Genomic DNA, 20,677 nt, shown 5'->3' with positions numbered 1-20,677 from the left:
GACCCTGCCTTGTATTTGTACAAGAGCAGTGGAGGGAGTGGGAGATAAATATGCGAGGAGCAAAGTGGTCCAGCGGGCCCCGAAAAAGTTAAAGCCCTCCCTCGTTTTCCAAAAGGAGCCGCGGAGTTATGGCGAGGGAAAATATGCAAGTACTAAAGAGGTCCAGCGGTCCCCGAAGTAGTGAAATTAAGAAAAAGAAAGCAGTGCACAATGCTGCAAAAAAGAAAACAAGGTAGCACCAATTCCACACTAGTTCCACGAGTCTCATAGAAAACGACAATGGCTGCGAGCCACAAGAAAAAATATAGCATGCAGGAACGTGGGTCGCCCATGAAAAAAACCGCTTAATTAATAAAGGGCAACCAAGTAAACGAGAAAATGTTGCCTTCACAAAGCAGGGATTGACATGTCTGCTGGAACCAAAGGCGGCATGATATGCAACCACATATGCTGATGTAAATTACGTTCTGCTGGAAACAACAATGAAAATAATAAAACACTGCCCTATATTGGTAATGACCGTGAATTAAGCACTTGTTATGAGCTTACACACAGTTACTCGCGTTTTAAATCGATAAGTGTAGGTACGGCTGTATATATGGGCAACTGGGGTAATCAGGTAACTGATATACACCCTGCATTGAAGCCATTGGTTTGGTTTATGCTAGTTTAGTTCGGGCTTAACCGAACGAATTCTTTGTCCACCAAAAACATCTTCTTAAACGGAAACTGCCAGCGATGCACATGCTTGCTTTTTTATAGTACGATACTATAACCACGCACGTGACACCGTTTGCTGACCCGAATCACATTGTTGCAACAAAACACGTCCCATATGCTACCCAAATTTTATATTTTTCCAACACAGTGGCAGCAGTGTCTTCCTAAGGGAGTTACGTAAAACGAAATAGTTGATCTTAAAAATTAAGGTTACATTAAATTGCTCTGGTTAGGCAGTACCGGACGCCACATGGCCATAGTTCACATGTTCACTGGACGTACCGTTTGTCAGGCACCGCCAATTTGTATTCCTTACATCATCAAAGGGGTAGTTCGAAAAAAATTCACAGCATATCCACGGGGTGAATGATGATGAGTGCGCGAAGCTCCTGAGGGGAAATCATCGGTAAAACCGTGAATCTTCAGTGAAAGTTTGCCCAGTACATCTGTGTCCGAACGTAACGTCTAGAAAGTCTCGCTTAAACCGCGCGTCGGCACCTTGGGGCTGAGCTCGCCTGATGCGTTTTGCAGACGCCTCACGAGCTCTCACTGCATCGGGGTCTGCCTGCCGATACGCGCGCTTTCTCTCCGCTTCCCGTTCTCTGACGTTTTGGAGATCCTCTTCGCGCCGCCGCCATGCCGCTTCGCGTACGGCAGGATCCTCGCGCCGTTGCCGTGACGCTTGGGCCTCTCGTTCTCGAACGCTGGGATCTTGGCGGCGTCGTCGCGCAGCCAGACGACACGCTTCGGCCTCCCGCTCTCGTACGGCAGGATCTTGGCGGCGGCGTCGCGCAGCTTCACGGAGCGCTTCTGCCTCGCGGGCTCGCACATCTGCAGCCTTATCCATCGGGCGACTCCGAGCGCGCGCCAACAGCGAACGGATTTTATTACAACGCTCCCCGCCATCTAGTAAACAATCCAAGAACTAAACTAGAGGTAGCCACGCCATCTAGTAAAGAATCCAAGCGCATCTTTTCATCATATACAAGTACAGTCGAACACGGGTATATCGAATTATTGTCTATATCGAACTCATAAATTATCCCCTTGAAAATTCTGTGTAAAAGTATAGGAATTCGTACGTTTATATCGAACCGTATTTTTCCCGACACTGGGTATATCGAACGCCGGTCGAGCTGGAAGGTGCGCTTCGGCGGTCGCTGCATCCCTGATTGAGGTTGAGGAGGATGTCGAGGAATGCGCGGGCATGGCGAAGACTGGCTCGCGGAACTTATCTCCCCTACCGGGACGAATTTGCGCTTGCCCAGTCGGGCCCCGCTACCGGCCGAACGGAGCCCGGTATGCTACATCTCTCTAGGCACACAAGCCCAAACGCTCGGAAAATGTGACAGTGTGAGGTAAAGATGCCCCGACTGCGCACGTTCTTTTTTTTCGGCTGCGTACGTTCCCCGGCTTGCCGAAAAAGAATTTTTTTCTCTCTTTCTCCGGGTCTGTCTTCCCCCGATGTCGTCTCGGGAAATGGAACAGGCAACGATGGCGCTGACGGCCTCCTCCTTCTTTTGCATTTTGCTGCTGTTGCGGCTGTTTGGCGAGTTGTCCCGCACCTTTCGGATATCACTGTTTCTCTCGGAGATGACCATCGCGAGCGCTTTGTTGGAGTCCGTTCAGAGACCCTTGGAATTGTTACCTTCAAAGTTCTTGTGGTACGTGCGCGCTGTTCTTCTTTTGCGTGCGTGTTGTGCATGGTGTGCGAAGGCGCAGCGTACTGCTGGAATTTTCTAGTTGTGCAGCCTCAAAAAGATCGAGACCAGCGTCGTTAATTTCATTTCCAGGACGAAGAAGCAGGCCAAGATCAGCAATTTTTTTTTCACGGAATTAAAGCGTCCTGTTGCGTCGTGAGTGCGTAATTAGTTGTCATTATTGAATGCGACAATCGGTGAGTGATCGTCCGCCATAGGTGAGGTCTCAGAGCCCATATTTTTTATATCGAATTTTTCATATATCGAAATATTTCGCGATCCCCTTGGAGTTCGATATATCCGTGTTCGACTGTACCGTCACCTAGTAAACAATCCAAGAACTAAACTAGAGGTAGCCACGCCATCTAGTAAACAATCCAAGAACTAAACTAGAGGTGGCTACATACATACGTCGAAGATGGACAGACCCACGCCTTAAGGAGCTTCGCCCCTAAAAGAAATTGTTGGTTTTCATTGATTGATGTGCGACGTTTTGACCCAGTTAGACAGCTCAAAGTTTGGCTACACTGAACATTATACTCTTTCTAACGTTGTATGGTTTGTAACAAAGCTGACGAATGGTCTGTTTTATGGTTTCTTAAAAACGTAAATAGAAGCTATTGTTCACTGTAGAAGAAAAGTGGAGAGGGTTGATAATGCTCAGTTTAAGTGTTAGGTGAAATCCGATGTACGTTTCTGCTACTTCCACCCCCTCTCGTCAGACACCCATGTTACATCATTCCTAGGAGGAGATTGCACTGCGGGCGGCTGCTCTTCACTGAATTCTAAGTAACTGTCTATGAAAGGGTTTAATCACGTTCAGGTTCGAAATGTGGGGTACTTGTAAAACGAATCCAGGTTTGTTCCCCCTGTTATTTCAGATCCTGGTTGGGGATACCGATTCGGCAGCATAGCTTCTCCTACAAAATATTTGTACGTAACAAAGGCGTGCGGAAAAAAGGAAAAAAAAATTAAAATTATTTCATGATTGCGAACAAACGTTTGGATGTCGTCGGGAATCGAATCGCAGACTGAGCAACACTTGGCGTCGCATAACACCTCGTGTTCGTCGACAGCAAATGTCCCTTCAGTTTATATAGGAAATCGAAATGGGTAGGAATTTTGAGAATATAAATTTTCGCATATAAAATTTTGCCCTATCGGTTGCTCTAGAAGTTTGCACCCAACAACATCAACTACTGCCACTACCTCCCTTTGGTAGCAGCGACACAAGCCGTCAGCATTGGAATGAAATTTGCCTCTTTTCTAAGACCCTGCACAGAGAAGTTTTTCTGCAGAGAACCAATCAAGTGTAAGATAGGTCTGTTTCCGACGACATATTCGTACCCCAACTAAGGAAGCAATTATAAGTTCCAACCATTACAAAAAAAGGTCGGAATTGCCACTGTGTGCAAGAACAACGCCCACACAAACCAACATACACGCACAACCGGAAAAAGGCGGGTGAAAGGAAACGTTGACGTACACCGTTCAGGTGTTAACGGTGGCACAAAATTCAATGCTGGCCTGCTCTAGCGGGATATCGAAATCCAGAATTTGCGTGCGGACCGTTACAGCCCGCTGCGCACGTAACGTCGACACTGCGGCACTGCAACTCCCAGAAAAATTTAGCCTTATGCTGTATGTGGACACGACTTCCAGGGTGACACAAGGTCCCGTTGAGAGAGGGCTTCACGTTTTGCCCCCAAATCATCTTGGCGATCAAGCTTCGCAATTCACACAGTGTAGGCCGTGCTTTGTGCTCGCAAGGCGAGCACACGGTTGGTATCTGAGATGAACGGTGACCCTCAAAAGCGACTACCCCTTTGGGTTTTTTCTTCACCTTACATACCACGGGCATCCCGACTAAAACCTCACGGCCATTTGCGAGCACCCAGTGGGCGCAACTAGGCGTCTTTTTTTACACACTCATGGTAAAGCTATCGAATAGTAATTGTATTTTGGAGCCTCGTTAGTATTCTCAGGGTCTGTGCGATCGCTGATTCCGACTCGTTGTGTTGTTTTACCTCTACCTCTGCTTCATACCACGCTTTTTCTCTCTTCCTCACAGCCTCTTTATGCGCTCTCTTAATGTTTTCTCGGTCTCCACACCTGTGCTGTTTCTTCTCGTCAGCCTCCTCGTGTTCAATTCCACTTTAAAGTTTCACTCGCACAGGCTTGCTCACAACGTTCGCAAACTGTTGAAGTACTGTTCTCTTCCTTTTCCGCGTTTTCTCGTTTACTCTCACTTTTTTGTCGCGTTGGTTTACATATTTCTCCTTCCAGCGAGGGGGAAATGCAGGTTTATTACCCAAGACCAGGTGCTGCTGTTAGAGCCCCCCCCCCCCCCCCCTCCCCTGGTGGGCCGCCCCTAGTGCGCGGCGCCCTGGCTTTGTCTTGCGCTGGCGGCCCTTTTCATGAGTATACGCTGGTTCCCTATGTAGAAATATATTGCAGGACACCCACCGCACGTATGAGTGGAAAGCGTAAGGGTTTTTCCACCGCCCATATTTCCGATAAAAAATCTTCTTTGCAGTTCGACTATTTCTCGCCCGCTCATCCGAACTTTTATGAAGGAGCTTCTTCTCTCTCTGTAAAGGCTGCGACGTGCTCGAAAACAAGGTAAGACGAAGGTTAAATAAAACTGCTAACTCTGTTGCCAACGTGCCCAAAGGAGCTTCGATATTTAAATGAGCCTTGGGGAAACAAAGACTGTGTTCCTGCACTGCCTGTTTCATTAACACGCATTTTGCGAGGAAATCTGATATCTCAACAAAAAAAAAACCACGTCCTTTGTGGCTACCGGGAACCTCAATACATTCCAACCCATCCAGTTTACGGATGAGCCTTGGATGTATGGCCTGAAAAATGCCACGTTTTTTAGGCAGAGCATTTCAGTAACTCACAATGTCACCCGCGTTGACGTCCGTAGTCGTAGTCCGCACCCCTGCCCCTACACTATATAAAAAAAATACTATCCGGCGCCCGGTTTCAATCCCTCGACAATGCGGGCGGAACGCAATATACATGGTGCTCTACCCACTGCGCCACAAAGCCGACACAGAATGGGAGGCTTCGAACGCGCCTTATATCCTTGACTGATTCAAACTACGTCAAGAAGCTGCTGATACAACGCATTCACTACCACCAACTCCTCAAACACTAAGCGTTAACGCAATACACCCACCCCCTATGCGACGGATTTACTCGAGTCCCCACGCGGGGAGATTGGCCCAATTTTTATTGTCATCGTCAAAAAGAAGGCCACTAAAAGAAACAAAAGATAAAAAGAGAAGCCTATGCCTTTTTAACGGCTTTTATAGCGGCCGCAGCTTTTTAAGCTCTACTAATCTATCTGGGTTTTTTTCTCGCCCCACCGTATGATTACGTCGAATCCTTCGGCTATTTATTGCCAACTGTTATACAATTTGACCAGTTGTACGTCAGCCATCGTGTCTGTCTGCCTTCTCTGTGGTGCAAGTATTCCCTCGCTCTTACCCAAGTGGGCTCCGTTAAACTACGGGAATTTTGGCATACAGTCGCAAAGAACCGGGGTTGCCGGCACTTGTAATCGCTCATCCTCGAACTTTTTTTATTCCTCCTTCGTTGTCTGCGCCTTTAGAAGGCGCTTCCGGGTCCACCTTCCCTACCTCCTTTTAATTTGTGTCTTTCTTCTGCCCGAAAAACGGCACTTGAGGCACTCTTTATCAACAGTGGAATATTTGGAGCGGATACTTGATGGTCTCCCACTTTTCGATCTCCCACGCGGCAACAAAAAAAAAAAAACGACGCTGCCATTACAAATCGGCAATTTCAGTCGCCGTTTTCTATGTTTTTCGGCCCGGCCTATCATATATGCGCTTCCTCATGGGATAGTGTGTTGTGAGAACAAAAACGACGGTGCCATTAGAAATCGGCCATTTCAGTCGCCGTTTCCTAAGTTTTTCGGCCCGGCCTATCATATATACGCTTCCTCATCGGACAGTGTGTTGTGAGAACGAATTTCTCTAAGCTGATGCACCTTGCTACCTCATCCTGTTTTCCCTACTTTTCGGCGCTCTTTACCCACTCGACAAGGTTCAACCTCAAGCTATAGCTGCATTCTCAATGCAACTAATCCGCCGACATTGCTGCTTGCCTAATCTTTGGCAGAACGCTTCTAGAAAAAATCGACATCTTTTTGGTATACAGAGTTTTAGTGTTGTATTTCTGCGACTGCTCTTTCCCAGGAAATCCTGGGGCCGGGCATTCTTTTGGAGTGGCATCTTTTCGCATGACAGTGCAACGTTAATTTTACGTAATGTAATGTCCTCCCCTGTCTTAAATGGTTGAAGCGGGGATGTAATTCCGCAAATTGTCTCTGACTCAAGAGCATAGGGACTGTAAGCTTGAAAGAATGCTTGCTAGATTATGCTATTCCAGCCTCAGCCGTATCTCCTCTAGCTCAAAACCACGACGTTGCGTTTCGAATTCTCGTTTCTTTTGCTCAGATTTCTCGGCTCTCTCGTGGTGCTTTCATGGTATTTCCACAAGACGCTCTTTGCATAACGTTTTGGCAGCTGCGCTGTAATTTTCTTTGGCCGCCACTCTTAACTCGATGAACTCGCAATCGATAGTGTTCAGCACGCGAATGGCGTCGATAATGTGAGAGATTCGCATACTTTGTGCATAAACTCCACTTTTGATAGGTTGCCTATCAAGACAGGTCGAATGTGCCCAAAAAATTGATGTTATTGGCTACTGCAATCAGGATCTGGGTACCTCATTCTCCTTGATATTCTGACACAAAAAAATTGTCGTCAAATTTAACACATCTGCTTGAACTATTCCAAAGAACACACACGTGGCATATTCATTGGACAGGAACATTTTTCACTAAAAAAACACACCAGCTCTAGCAAGTCTCGGCAATGCACGAGCCTTCCAAATTTGAAAGGGACAAAATTAGACTACATTGCCGTAGTCATCGCCTTCCGTTACCGCGTTCCATCCCACCGCACCCAGCTAATTGTTAGAGATCATGGTTTCGGATTAAATTTTGGTAGCGTGGCGGTTGTCTTGGAAATGTCGATAAGGAAAACGAAGCATGCTGTTGAAGGAGAAAACATTTTACAATAATTTACATGATGGTTATAAGAATTGGAAGTCCAGGTTCGCATCTAAACCACAACCAGCAAAAGCAACACTTGGCCCCGCATATAATCGCCATTTTCAGCAGAAGGTTCCTACACTTGCCCTACCGAATCGAAATGTCTGGTCCAATTAAAAGCATACAGTTCAAAACACATAGGCCCGCCCGGGCTCGAATTCGTCCCCGATGCATGCACATGCGTGCACGAGGGCGAAAAGCGGTTGGCGCCGCTGAGACGGGAAGAATTTTGTCCGACAACGGGAACAGGATATACCTGTGTGCTCCACTCACATAGCTCGCCGATTACCGATTCCACGGTCCACGCTGCGGAAGTCGCCCTCTTTGTCATCTGGTCCACATCTTTTATTGAAAGAGATTTATGTGTGGTGCTAATGTGTACTAGACCAACTTTCATCAATACGGGGTCCTAGACGGCATGTACCGAATCCTGTGCCAGGGACAAAACACGCGAAATAGCTTCGACGTACCGCGTCATGTTAGGTATGTCCAGAAACCAAACTGATCATGAAAGTGTTCTTGCCAGATAAGTTAAGCAATCATCGATCGGGGATCTTACGCAAACCTAAAGCATGCCATCAAAGTTTATTTACATTGTCCTTGAGTAATCTGAATTACGCCCCTGTAAATCGTCAGCACATCGCTTTTCCGAATTGCTGCCGTGTAAATGCACAGCAGATTGTTTTTTTTGTCTGACATCTTCAATGTAGGAGTAAAATTCTTTGCTTATATTATAGTTCTGTGTACTAACAGACGTAGCTGCCTTTATGTGAAGCAGTTAGGTGGTGATTGATTATTTTGATAATTGGTTTTAAACCATGATAGACTTGTGTCTTGGCAATGGGTCATTTCCTCGGACCCCTGTAATTTCTTTCGTTTTATTTTGCTGCGTTTGTTTTTATGCACTGCTCACGTCGGAATTCACTTCATTCGTAATGTTAAGTACGATATTTTTTCATCCAACTTTACTTTGTTCAGCAAGTGGATAATTTTTCTTTCTTTCTTCAGAAAGCTTTACTGCACGTAATTTCCTCCAGGCAGATTTTTTCAAGCCCACGCGCACCAAGTATAGAAAGGAATGGGCTTGTTGTATATTCAAGAAAATCGATCAATATTACGTAAAGAACGATAAATCAAGCCGCATTCAACACGGGTAAATAATAATTTCCCATCTTAATTGGCTTTCACTAAACTTAATTCCGTATTTTTCTGCGGCAAGTGCTTTACAATAAATTTGCGCGACCATTATTTATCGTGATGGAATGTTCTTTGCATGAGTCCACCTCATAAAAACGAGTGTACAGGTGTTTAACGGCACGCTGCGCACACACGCGCGCAAACACCCTGTCACCCTCCCCTCACTTGCGCACCCCCCCCCAAACACACCCACACACCCACTCACCGTCACGCACGCACGCATGCACGCACATGCACAAGCACACTCAAACGGACACATGTGTGTGTAGAAAACGACGGAGAAGAAAAAAGGAAGAAGTGGAGGAGAAAAAAATCGCCACCTGATTGTTCAACATTTTTACTCATCATCAACGTGGTTTTGTAGAATAAAAATTGGCCGCGTATCTGATCCTTTCGTTGCAAATCACCACAAAAGACGCTAGTCATTACCGTCTTTTGCCAAGAAATGCCTCCCTTCACTTTACCGCTCAGTTCTCATATTATTCTTCTTGCGTCGCGCTCCTCCGAAGGTAAAGACGCCAAAGGTTTTCTTAAATCATTTTAGACGCGACGCAGCTTACGGTCAAGCCTGTTCCCTCCGCCGTTGTGTGGGCGCCGCCCGGCGTCCACACCCCCCACTCTGCATGCCTGGCCAGGCACAGCTGATGATGATTGTGGCAGGAGGCCCCTAGGGAATGGCCAAACACAGAATCCATAGAGATAGCTTCGCGTTCAACCGCCGTCGTCATCTTCCCGCAGGGGAATGCTGAGTACCACACCCCCACTGCGCAACCTGGCCAAGCCCCGCTAATGATTATTGTTGCAGGATGCCCCTAGGGATTGGCCAACCAAAAAATTCATCACGAGACAGCTTCGCTTTCAATCACCGTCGTCATCTTGCCAGACGCAGCTGTGGATGCAACCTTGTCTGTAGGGGATGCCGCATCATACACTGCTTCCTCTCCACCGGGCCAAAGCACACGCAAGGGCCCGGAGCAGATGGAGACGGAGGAAACCGCAGTAGTTCCTACCACGCCGCACCATAAGGGCCACCCGGAGCACTCCTGACGCCCTCGGCGGTCGCGGCTCGCATGAAAGGCACCGGAAAGGGTGCCACGTCCGTGGTGTCCGGTCCGCCGGGTACCCTTTTCAGATCTGATGACGACATAGATGTGGGACCTTTCCTGTCTACGTCGCGCCGGAAGGAGCGGGTACCATCATCCAAACCTCCTGAGAAGGTAAAAAGCCCTCCCAAGAGTACAAGCACGGAAAGACCTTACGTCAATAGTAACACTCAAGTAGCTCTAACACATCATACTTGGAAGAAAAAATATTGTTCACTGGTACTGCAGATGGCTTCTGAATACTCTTGACGACGTGTACGAGATCCTGCATGGCAATCAGCCAAGTTTAATTTGTGTTCAAGAAATAAGTCTGAATTCTAAGCACACAAATTTCTTATATAGCTATATGGTATTCAGAAAGAATAGGAATGGCTGCACAAACTCTTCTGGTGGCATGGCCATAATCGCCCTGAAATCCTTAGCAAGGCACCCTTTCACTCTGAACAGTGTACTTGATGGTGTAGCAATACGCACAATAATATTTAGTAGGTTAATAACGGTATGAACCATTTACATTTCTCCTAATCTTGCACTTTTGAGCTCTGATTTGAGGCGCTCGTCGACCAGTTGCTCGAACCATACATTCTAACGGACGACCTTTATGTACAAAATTCTCTTTGGGACTCTTCTCGTACAAATTCCCGAGGTTGCCTGATAGAGAATTTTCTTTGGGGCTCTTCTCGCAAGAATGCGCGAGGTGGCCTGAAAGAGAAGTTTTTAACATCCTCTGGAGCATGCTTTTCAACAAGAAACCACATACATACCATAATATAGGACACAACACATACTCTTAACTCGACTTGGCTATTGGCTCCGCAGATCTCTTTCCCCTTCTCTAATTTGGTGTGGGCACGGACCTATGTGGTGGTGACCACTCCGCCACCTCGCTAACATTTATAGGTAAAGGCCCATGCAGTCCATCTTGTGAAAACATGTTCTATGAAGCAAGAGCTAACTGGAATACAGACACATCCAAACTACACCACACATCCATTGAACACCTACACGTTGATGAAGCTACCCAACTCATAACGGCGCACGTTCTCGACGCCGCCTAAAAGTGCATTCCCCACGCCTCTGGCGCCCCGCGCCACCAGAGGAAGTCGTCGTGGAGTGAGGACTGTAGGCGAGCGTGAGAGGCCCAGAACAAGACGTGGGGTATGCTCCGTCGGTATGCCACGTCGGGTAACCTTTTGTTGTTCAAACGGGCTAAGGCGTCAGGAAAACGTGTGTGCCGTGAGGCCAAACGAGGTAGTTGTCGTTCCATCTTAACATCAATAAACTCCTACACAGGCACACGAAAAGTATGGACACAAATACACAAACTCAAGAGACAACAAACACAGAGCCTGTATCTGGTCAGCACAACAGGGGACACACTCGAAGACCTGGCTGACACACTCGCATAACACTTCAAACACGTGTCCAGTTCAGCGCAGTACACAAACACTTTCATAAAACACAAACAAACGGCTGAAAAGAGGCCTACACTAGATAACAACATGTCAACATCTCCTTATAAATCAGAGTTTTCACTGCTTGAGCTGAGGGCTCTTCTGAGCACGTGTAAAACCTCACCTCCATGCTCAGACAACCTCACATATACGATAATACAACACCTACACGAAGACACACTTGAAAAAATTCTACATCTATATAATAAAATATGGCTTTTGGGCCACAATTCACACTCATGGAGGGAGGCCATAGTAGTAGGTTTCTTGAAGGAGGGAAAGGATCCGTCGTCCCCCTCAAGTTACCATCCTATAGCCCTAATGAGGTGTCTGTGCAAGCTCTTTGAGAAATGATTAGTGGGCGGCTCGTGTACTTGGTTCACTACAACGGTCTTCTCAATATCTTCAGGTAGGCTTTAGGGTGGTGCGATCGACGAACGATCAACTGGTAGCACTTGAATCGTACATCAAGGATGCCTTCGTGCGTAGGCATTTTTGTTTAACTGTGTTTGTACCTCGAGGAGGACGACGACACCGCTTGATGTTATGGGATTCTTATTGATCTCAATTCATTCGGTGTTTCGGGTAACATGATAAACATACTTGTTAGTTACTTGTCACAGAGAACGTTTCGAGTAAGAGTTGGTTGTGGACTCTTAAAGGTTCACTTGAAAGAAAATGGCGTGCCGCAAGGTGGCTTGTTGAGTTACACTCTCTGCATAGTAAAAGATGAACTCTCTTGGGAAGGCACTGCCACCTCCAATCTCTTATTAGATGTATGTAGACGACATTCAGGCATCTTTTAAATCAAGAAATATGTCAATATGCGAACGTCAAGTTCAGCTTGGTGTCAAGAAACTTGCCGGCTGGAAAGACAATATAGGCTTTAAACTGAATCCTTCAAAAAGCTCTTTCGTTGTGTTTCCCAGGAAGCGTGGGGTCTATCCGGACCCAGATATTACTCTTAATGGCGTGTCGCTTCCTGTGAACAAGGAGCACAACTTTTTAGGTGTTGCGCTTGAACACAAACTCACATTCATTCCACAAATCAAGGAACTTAAGCATAAATGTTTGAAAACAATGAATAGCCTTAAGGTTGTCTGCTACCATTCGTATGAGGCTGACAAATAACTCCTGCTATACCTGTATACGGCTTTGTTTGGGTCCCGTTCGTTCTATGGCAGTGTAGTGTATGGGTCAGCGACTAAAACAGCGTTGCGAATGCTTGACCCAGTGCTACGCTTGGGGCTACGTCTTGCGTCGGGTGCTTTCGGACTAGCCCGGTCCAATGTTTGTATGTCGAGTGTAACAAGCGGTCCTTTGAGAACCAACAAACGTACACGAACTTGGTTTACGCATTTAAAATTTCATCGCTGAACAACCATCCTTTTTTTCCTGTCTCGATCAATACATCCACATCTCTCCTCTTTGTAAATCGCCCATCTGTTCCTCTGCCCTTTTCGCTTAGAGTGAGAGAGCAAGCCTAGAATCTCAGCGCTTGGTTTTTAGACGTGTACAAATCATCCTTTTTAGGGATTTTACCGCCTTCGAAAGTTCGTTCTGTGTCCTCCGAACTTTCTTTTATGAAACGTGACAAAAATCGCGTATTGTGAGCTGCAATAAAGCAGCACTTTCTGTCTTTGCCGTTTAAATACAACATGTGCGGAATTTTGCTTTGACGCTTCTAAAACCTTCACTATGGTGTCCTGCGCTGCTCATGGTCCGGATTTAAATGCAGCCAGAACCATGAGCGTGCACACAGCATTTTTTCCAGGAGAAGCATATGAATCTTTACTGATTGTATGACACATTCTCGAAAATGGAATTCCCAATTCCATCATCTATGAAGATTCTGTGAGTATTGTTCGCACACTATCATCGCACAAGCCCCAAAAAAACTACAAATTTAATCTTGAATTCAACACTATCATGTCTGCGTATGCGCAAAAACATGAGCTGCTCCTTTGCTGGGTTCCAGGACATGCTGGGATGGCTGGGAACGAGTTGGTAGACGAGAGGGCCCCTGCTGCAGCAATCGGAAACACTGTAGACGTAATAACCGTACCATATACAGACCTCAAGCCGCACGTAAAGCAACATTTGCCTATAAAATGGCAAACACACTAGAGTGAACAGACAGAAAACAAGTTACACGTTACAAAACCACGCTTGATACCATACACCACTGACACATGCAACAGACACACGGAAGTCGCCTTGGCTAGGGTACGGATAGGGGACACCTATGCAACGCACTCGTTTCGGCTAACAGGATCATCAAGACCCCGGTGCAGCACATCGGTGAGGCCGTATCCGTAGTTCACATACTCATTCAATGCACCGCACTTTACACAACGCGATGCAAACACTTCCCACAACTATACAGACTTCACGTCCCACTACACCCAACTTCTTTTTTGTCTGACAATCCAATGTTTTCTGTCAAGTGTGTTTTTAACATACTCATTCAATGCACCGCACTTTACACAACGCGATGCAAACACTTCCCACAACTATACAGACTTCACGTCCCACTACACCCAACTTCTTTTTTGTCTGACAATCCAATGTTTTCTGTCAAGTGTGTTTTTAAATATTTAGAAGAAGCAAAATTTTTAGACCTCATTTTATACCACGCATGATCACTCCATGGCCCTATACACAAGCCAGGCTTATGGTAGTTTTCTGATTTTACTTGTGTTTCTTCAGACTTATCTTAGTGTTTACGGTTTCACCTCTGATATATAACCATTGTTTTGACACTGTTTGCCCCAGTTGGCCTTGCGCCAATAACATCCAACCATAATCATTATTTAGCGCAAGCTTAAAGTCGTTGACTAGCACATCAAGCCACACCGAGCTCATTGCAAGCTGTTCAAAGTTAAGCAGATATTAACAGGCAGGGACGGCCAGACACTTCATGTTTGCTGAAGACACCTGACGGACAGTGAGTTCATCAGGTGACCGGTACAGCTTTTGTACTGCATGGACGGATACTACAACTGAATTTCGGGGGCGGGAACACGTAGAAAACCAGGGATAAGTGACGAAGAACTAAAGAGAAAGGAGTCGCCATTGCCCGTTATATTTTTAGATGTAATCATCATACTTTCTAGAATAAAAATGTGTTGTTCGCAACGTCACCATGGCCTCTGCGATTCATTTGTAAGTATTTTAAATATACTGTGGGCGTGTGTGAGCGCCGTGCCTTGTCTTATGATATATACACATATATACACTACAACGGAACAAAAAAAATACGACGACCCACAACCATTACCCTTGCGCATCACTTTTTACCCACGTGGCTTTACAAATAGTTAAACCAAAGATTCTGGCATCCTTTACCTGGCTTTCGCTGGAACCACGTCTGTTTATGTCAATGTAGCCGCGTGACGGAACACAGCAGTAACGGCTGAACTAAACCGGAGAGGATTGTCTTGCGAAAGGGAAAGAGAAGAGTGCACGCGTGGCTATGGCCTTATCTAAATCACTGCCCGCCCCTCAGTCCTCTTTTATGCGTCGACGCCAAAGAGCGCCGTCCCTGCCCTCTCCCTCAGCTGACGCTATTCACGTGACGCTACTCGTTTCGCTGGTAATCCAAACCACCTTAACTCCTTTATCATACATTATGTCGTTCTCACTTCACATGAGGGCTTTGAATGAGCGTAGGTTTTAGTCTGGCCGATGTGCTCGCTGAGTGCACCTTCTGTCTCTCCGTCTCTTTGTGTGGGCGTAGCTTTGTCGGGAAGACGAAGAGTTCTTGCTCCGTTTCTCTATTCGGGTCGGGGTGCTATTCCAGGCCGTGGCAGTAATTTCTTCAATTTGGCCTCGCGTTTTCGGCTGCGGTGGACACGAAAATTTTATTAGCTGGTAGACGCATACTCTTTCGCTCGAAAAATGATCATGAATCTTAAAATGAAGGCCTTCTCAATTTTCTGAAGCCCCCGTAACTATATCAGAAATGCTTAGCTCAGCTCTGGACAGCACCTATTTCAGTGCTCGTATGGCTGACATTCATACATAGCGAAATTTGCGCTCTCATTTCTAATTATTTTGCTTCAGTGAGGCTGTCATGTGCTTACCGTCTCGGGAAGAAGATTGAGCATTGGCATATAGAGCTTCATGTGCACACTGCTGGCGAATCCCTTGGATTTTATCACCTCAGAACCTGTTTTGTAGGCGCGCAATAATGTGTTGCCACAAACGTATGTGCGGTTTTGTTTGCCCGTACCAGAGAGCACGAAGCGCAGTAACTACTCTAACCGCTGCATGCTCTTCTTTGGTAAGCGATAGTAAAATTGTCCATATGATTCGTCATCTTTACATCCGATGAGTGCAAAACGGCATCTTCGTAGGTTCGCCGAGGACGCGCTACCTTTTCATTTCTGTAGTAAGTGGCAGGTGGATAAAACATTTGTGTACAACTAAGACGTTTTCTTTCTGAAGGCATGAGAAGTTGAGAGTCTTACAAGCGGGCTAGAGGAGAAAGATAAACGCGCAGGATATCGGACGTCGTTTTTCAGGAATCCGAACACCGCCCGCAGCATAGCGGACGTCTTATCTATGGCCCAGCAGATGTGCGACTTTGACCTTCTGCTGTTTACGTTCCGGTATTCCGTCGGCCACATGCCAAATAGATCATTTCAAGGTGGTGGATACCTCGTGATCAGGAATTTGGCGGTTAGGAAAGTTTATCAGCAAGACGGGGAGGATTGTATGCGTTTGTCTTTCACGCACTGCGAGTTGTTCATCGGAAACGTGGTGTCTCACCTATCAACCTTCGGGTGAAGGGTTGCGGTGTTGGGGTACGTCTCGACAGCTTCGAAGATGTTCAAGAAATGTTTCGTTTACTTTATTATATCTACAGTGCAGACGATGCTTCTCCTTGCCGGATCGACAAAAAGCCACCCAAAAACAGCTTCTAGGCTTCCTAACGCATTGTGGAGACTCAATACCGTGCTGCGTTTAAATGGCGGCCTCCAAAATCTCGAAAGAAAGAGGCGAAACAGCCTGTAACGGCGGCAAATATCGACGAGAAATTTGTGAGCTTTCGGATGTAGTAAAAAAGCTATACTTTGCACAAAGAGCATTGAGCACCGAACTTAACGACTGCAGTTGTTCCTTTATGCCGTTGACAACGTCTTTCAGTGCTCCTTCAAAAAAATGCGCACCAATGCAACCTACGAAGACGGTCTGAAAGCGAAGCTGTAAATAACAACCACGACGATTACCCATGCGAAGCCACATGAAATCCCTTACGTGGTGCTACAAGAGTGAAACCAAAGACATGTAAATTCACTTCCAAAACCCTTTGTTACTTCAAAGCGATATTCTTTGCTAAGGTAAAATAGATTCGCAGGTATTGTGGTTGGTTGATATCTATTGGTAAAACACGTAAGTGGAGTTTTTTTATATAAAATCAAATAAGCTTGAAGTCATTATTATACCGTCTCACTAGCCCCGCGTCTGTGATGCTGCCGACGGAGGCGACGAGGTCGGCGGCAGAGACGGAAAAGTGAGATGACATGCGTTGGTGTAAGATTCCTGTGTGTTTTAATAACTCCGAGCATATGCGCAAGGCGGGCACGCAGCCGCTATCGGTGCGTTGGGTGTAGCGCAAAGCGGCGTGAGGTGTTGGGGTGTTCTATCACGTGGCATTCGGTGACATCACAGGGGTAAACTCACAGATTGACTCGGTGAGTTAAGCGTCTGTCTCCCCCGCATCGCGGTGAGCTCCTAGCTTAATCGGGAACAGCGTGGTCTCCCGCACCGTTTCTCTATTCATTCTAGGTTTGATTCGTGGCGGTGCAGGTAACTTCATGACTTCCAGTAGCTCAAGAAAAAAATGGCAGAGATAAAGGGAGGCGACCGGCACAAGCGCGTAACACGGCGTCCCATTCGCGGGGCATACAAGGGGCGCAGGAAATTTGTGCAGAAAATAACCCATCACACACCGACCCTTATTTTGTCGTGGTGCGCTTCACACATTTCTTGCATGGACACTTTGAGCCTACGCTGATTGTTGGTGCCGCCACCAATGGCGTAATGATTTCCGGACGAGTAGCTTCTGTTCATCACCAAGGAAAAACAATGACGGCTACCATCTCAGAATGCTGGCATGGCGTCCTGCTGGCATAGGGAGACGTAACCTCACATGCAATCCCCCTCAGGACAAAGCGCGTGTGAGGTAGCCCTGCGCCTTAACGGGTTGGGAACGAAATTTATGGGCGCACCTGGCAGTTCACGGACGCTTTGAAAGTTCTCCATAAAGCACTGTTAAACTTGTTGCTTCAGACCTACAGATTAAATGACATCAATAGTACATGCTCGTAGGGCACCTGGTATCCACACGCGGCACGGAGCAATGTGGCGCATCGGTTACTAGAACATGGCCGACCAGGAAAAATTCTGGTCTTTATACAGAAATACAAACAAAATATTGGGGCCTGATGTTAATCGAACCGGCTATAAATTAACATCAGGCGCTTGCGATAACAAAGTACTGTGTATGAAACTGATCGCTTTTGTTGTAGCTTTAAAAACTAAAAAAAAACACGTAAGAAACTATTCTAGGACGTTCATACTGCCCTGAGAGCTACCAACATGTGTGTGAATATTTAAATATCCCCTTCTCTATAAAAGTTCTACCCCAAGGTAATGCGGAATGTTTATTAGAATAACGCCCTACTGTATGTTGTATTTTCTTAAATTATATAGTTTTCCGCGAAAGTAAACAAACTATTGCATACGAGTGTACGTTGTCAATCAGAGTATTTATCGAGCGTCAATACTTATCCCTTCCTTGCAGCCCGTGTACAACGAATACTCTCAAAAAATATCTGAATCGCAGCTTCCCTACCCAAAATTCAATTCAATGACTTCGTTAATCCAACACGTTAAAAATATAGAACATATTTTTGGTTTGAATTACATAACAGCGCTTTGATAAAACAGAGCAATAACATCATTTCAGCCTGTAGCAGTACTCGAGCTTTACTAACAAAGAAGAACATCCGTAGCTATGACACGTTTCTCATGCACGGGCGCCCTGTTGGCCGTTACACCCAGCTTGCGGCACTAATCCCCGACTCGGTGCACCATACAATAAGGTAACTGTGATGATGCTGATGGTTGGTTTTTTTTGGCGCAAGGCATGCTAAGGCAAAGATCGTCAGACAAAAGTATATATCAGAAAAAAGTGGTACTAATTGTGTAAGCCAGAATAACCCTAAAATCAATTAAAGGCAATCGTGAAGGCTGGTGTGTAGGGCCAGTTGTGATTATGCATGATAGGAAATGAGGTTTAATGTGAAAACATCAGACAAAATATTAAAAACGCGTGAAACCGAAACCATGGCATTGCCACACCAAACACAAGGGTGGGTGGAGCGGAATATGCTGTGTGTATAGTTCTCTGAAGTGCCTGTGTCTTGTTGTGTCGAGTGATTTGCATGTGGGTAAGGCGTGGACTACAGATAGGCCCTCGCCACAATTTTAACGCAAGGGTCTTGGCGATCCAGTAAGCAGGTGGGAGGGTGTTAAATGTGTGGGCTATTCATAACCTAGCTGCGGTCACTTCTGTGTGTCTGTGAAAGCGTGAAATACTCCTAGGGGTGTTTCAAGGTGTCCCCACGGCCTCGGTGAGGCCTAAAAGTCTTTAAGAGTTTACCGAAAGATCTTGACAAGCACAGGGAAACTATTAGGTGAAAAAAAACAACTCTTCGCTACCATCGCATTTCTCTCAGTCTGTGAAGCAAGCCGAAAGTGGGATTGATGTTTTGTAAAAGCCGCCTTTCCTCTTGTTTGTAGCCTTAGTTTCTGTGCTTTATCAAACTGGAACGTTGAATTCATCTTTGCAAAAACTATTATCCGGTAGTTGTCACCACGGTCCTTCTTGGGCCTGCACTGTTTTTTGTAACGAAAGAGGCAGCACGTGGAGAATCAGCAGAGCATGCCAGGTTGTAAACTTTTTTTTTTACTTTTTGCGCTCCATTTTAGCTTGGGGACGGCATACTGCTAAGGAGGATCTACTGAATTCTTCGTAGCTCTGCTGCTGAATATTCTTCACGCATAAGAAGTGCGCTATAAGATTGCTGCCATAACAACTCTTTAGGTTTTGAATTCGATGATAACTCGCTCATAACGGCCGATACGCACCACGGAAAAGCACCATGAAATGTTTTTAGGTCGGGCATATCCCACTCACGTGACCGGTTTAGGGCTCCGCGCCACTGCCGAGGATTCTTCGCAGACTCTCTTTGTAAGCATGCAAACACTTTTTCTGTCCTGACGTCAAGATTTGGAACGGGTTTGGGTGGATTGATTCAGCTTGGAGGAAGGGCAGGGTCGCGTTGGCTGTATGAAATTTGTCGTTGTAGCATGGTGGAATGCTGTGAGACAGTGCGAAATTTTGTGTTACGACGCACCCTCCGCTCGCCCGTTCTCTTGTTTTTTCATGCTTGGTGCGTATCAGAGCTAGACTAATGGAATACGTTTTGAAGCGCCCCTTATCCGTAGCCCTCGGCCTCCTCAGCGTCTATCGCGTAAATGCCAATTCAGGTGCTAATCTTTCTAATAAGTTTTGAAGCGCCCCTTATCCGTAGCCCTCTGGCCTCCTAAGCGTCTATCGCCTAAATCCCACTTCAGGATATATTCTTTCTAATAGGGTTATGCGTCTAATAAATATAGTTTATGTAGTCCGCATTTGGGCTTGAATAACACGTGTAAACTTGTATTGGCAGAATTTAAACAAAAAAAAATGGCACTTGAGAAATGATAGTGGAGTGGTATGGCGAACGCTGATATCGTCAATTTAGTATAAACAGTAGAAGAGAGGGACCTATTGCGGTTGGTGTGGAAGATGCACAAAAATTACAGAAAGCAAGTAACATGTCCACAATCTACAGACGCACAAATTCCTAGTATCTGGAGTGCGTCTCATTGAAGCAGGACCGCAGAGAACCGTATAAATGGAATGTCACGTGTGCATCCTGAACCCGGTCTTGGGTCAACCCAATGTTACTTTGGTAATCTGGTTCCCCCGTCTTTATGGCGTATAATAGTGGATATGATTGTTATACATAGCTCCGGATGATTGCATAGTCCTGTGTGTGGCACCTTGTCTGGTGAAATGGGGATGATGACCTCGCGGTTTTTGTACTTCCGGGTATTTACATTTTCGTTTCTCAGACAATAACTACCTTTCTGTGTTACGTTTGCCTCGTATCGTTCTGTGTAATTGGCGGCCTCATCTTGTATCAAGTGGCAATGTAACACAAGCATTAGTTGAGCTAGAAACTGAAAAGTACGCAGGCGTTTACAAAGCTGGCTATAGAGCCCACGCATTTTTAC

The sequence above is a fragment of the Haemaphysalis longicornis genome, unplaced genomic scaffold (genome assembly GCF_048455015.1).
Source record: "Haemaphysalis longicornis isolate Haplotype H1 unplaced genomic scaffold, Haemaphysalis longicornis Haplotype H1 scaffold_8, whole genome shotgun sequence".
Lineage (NCBI taxonomy): Eukaryota > Metazoa > Arthropoda > Arachnida > Ixodida > Ixodidae > Haemaphysalis > Haemaphysalis longicornis.
Note: the sequence above shows the minus strand (reverse complement) of the source record.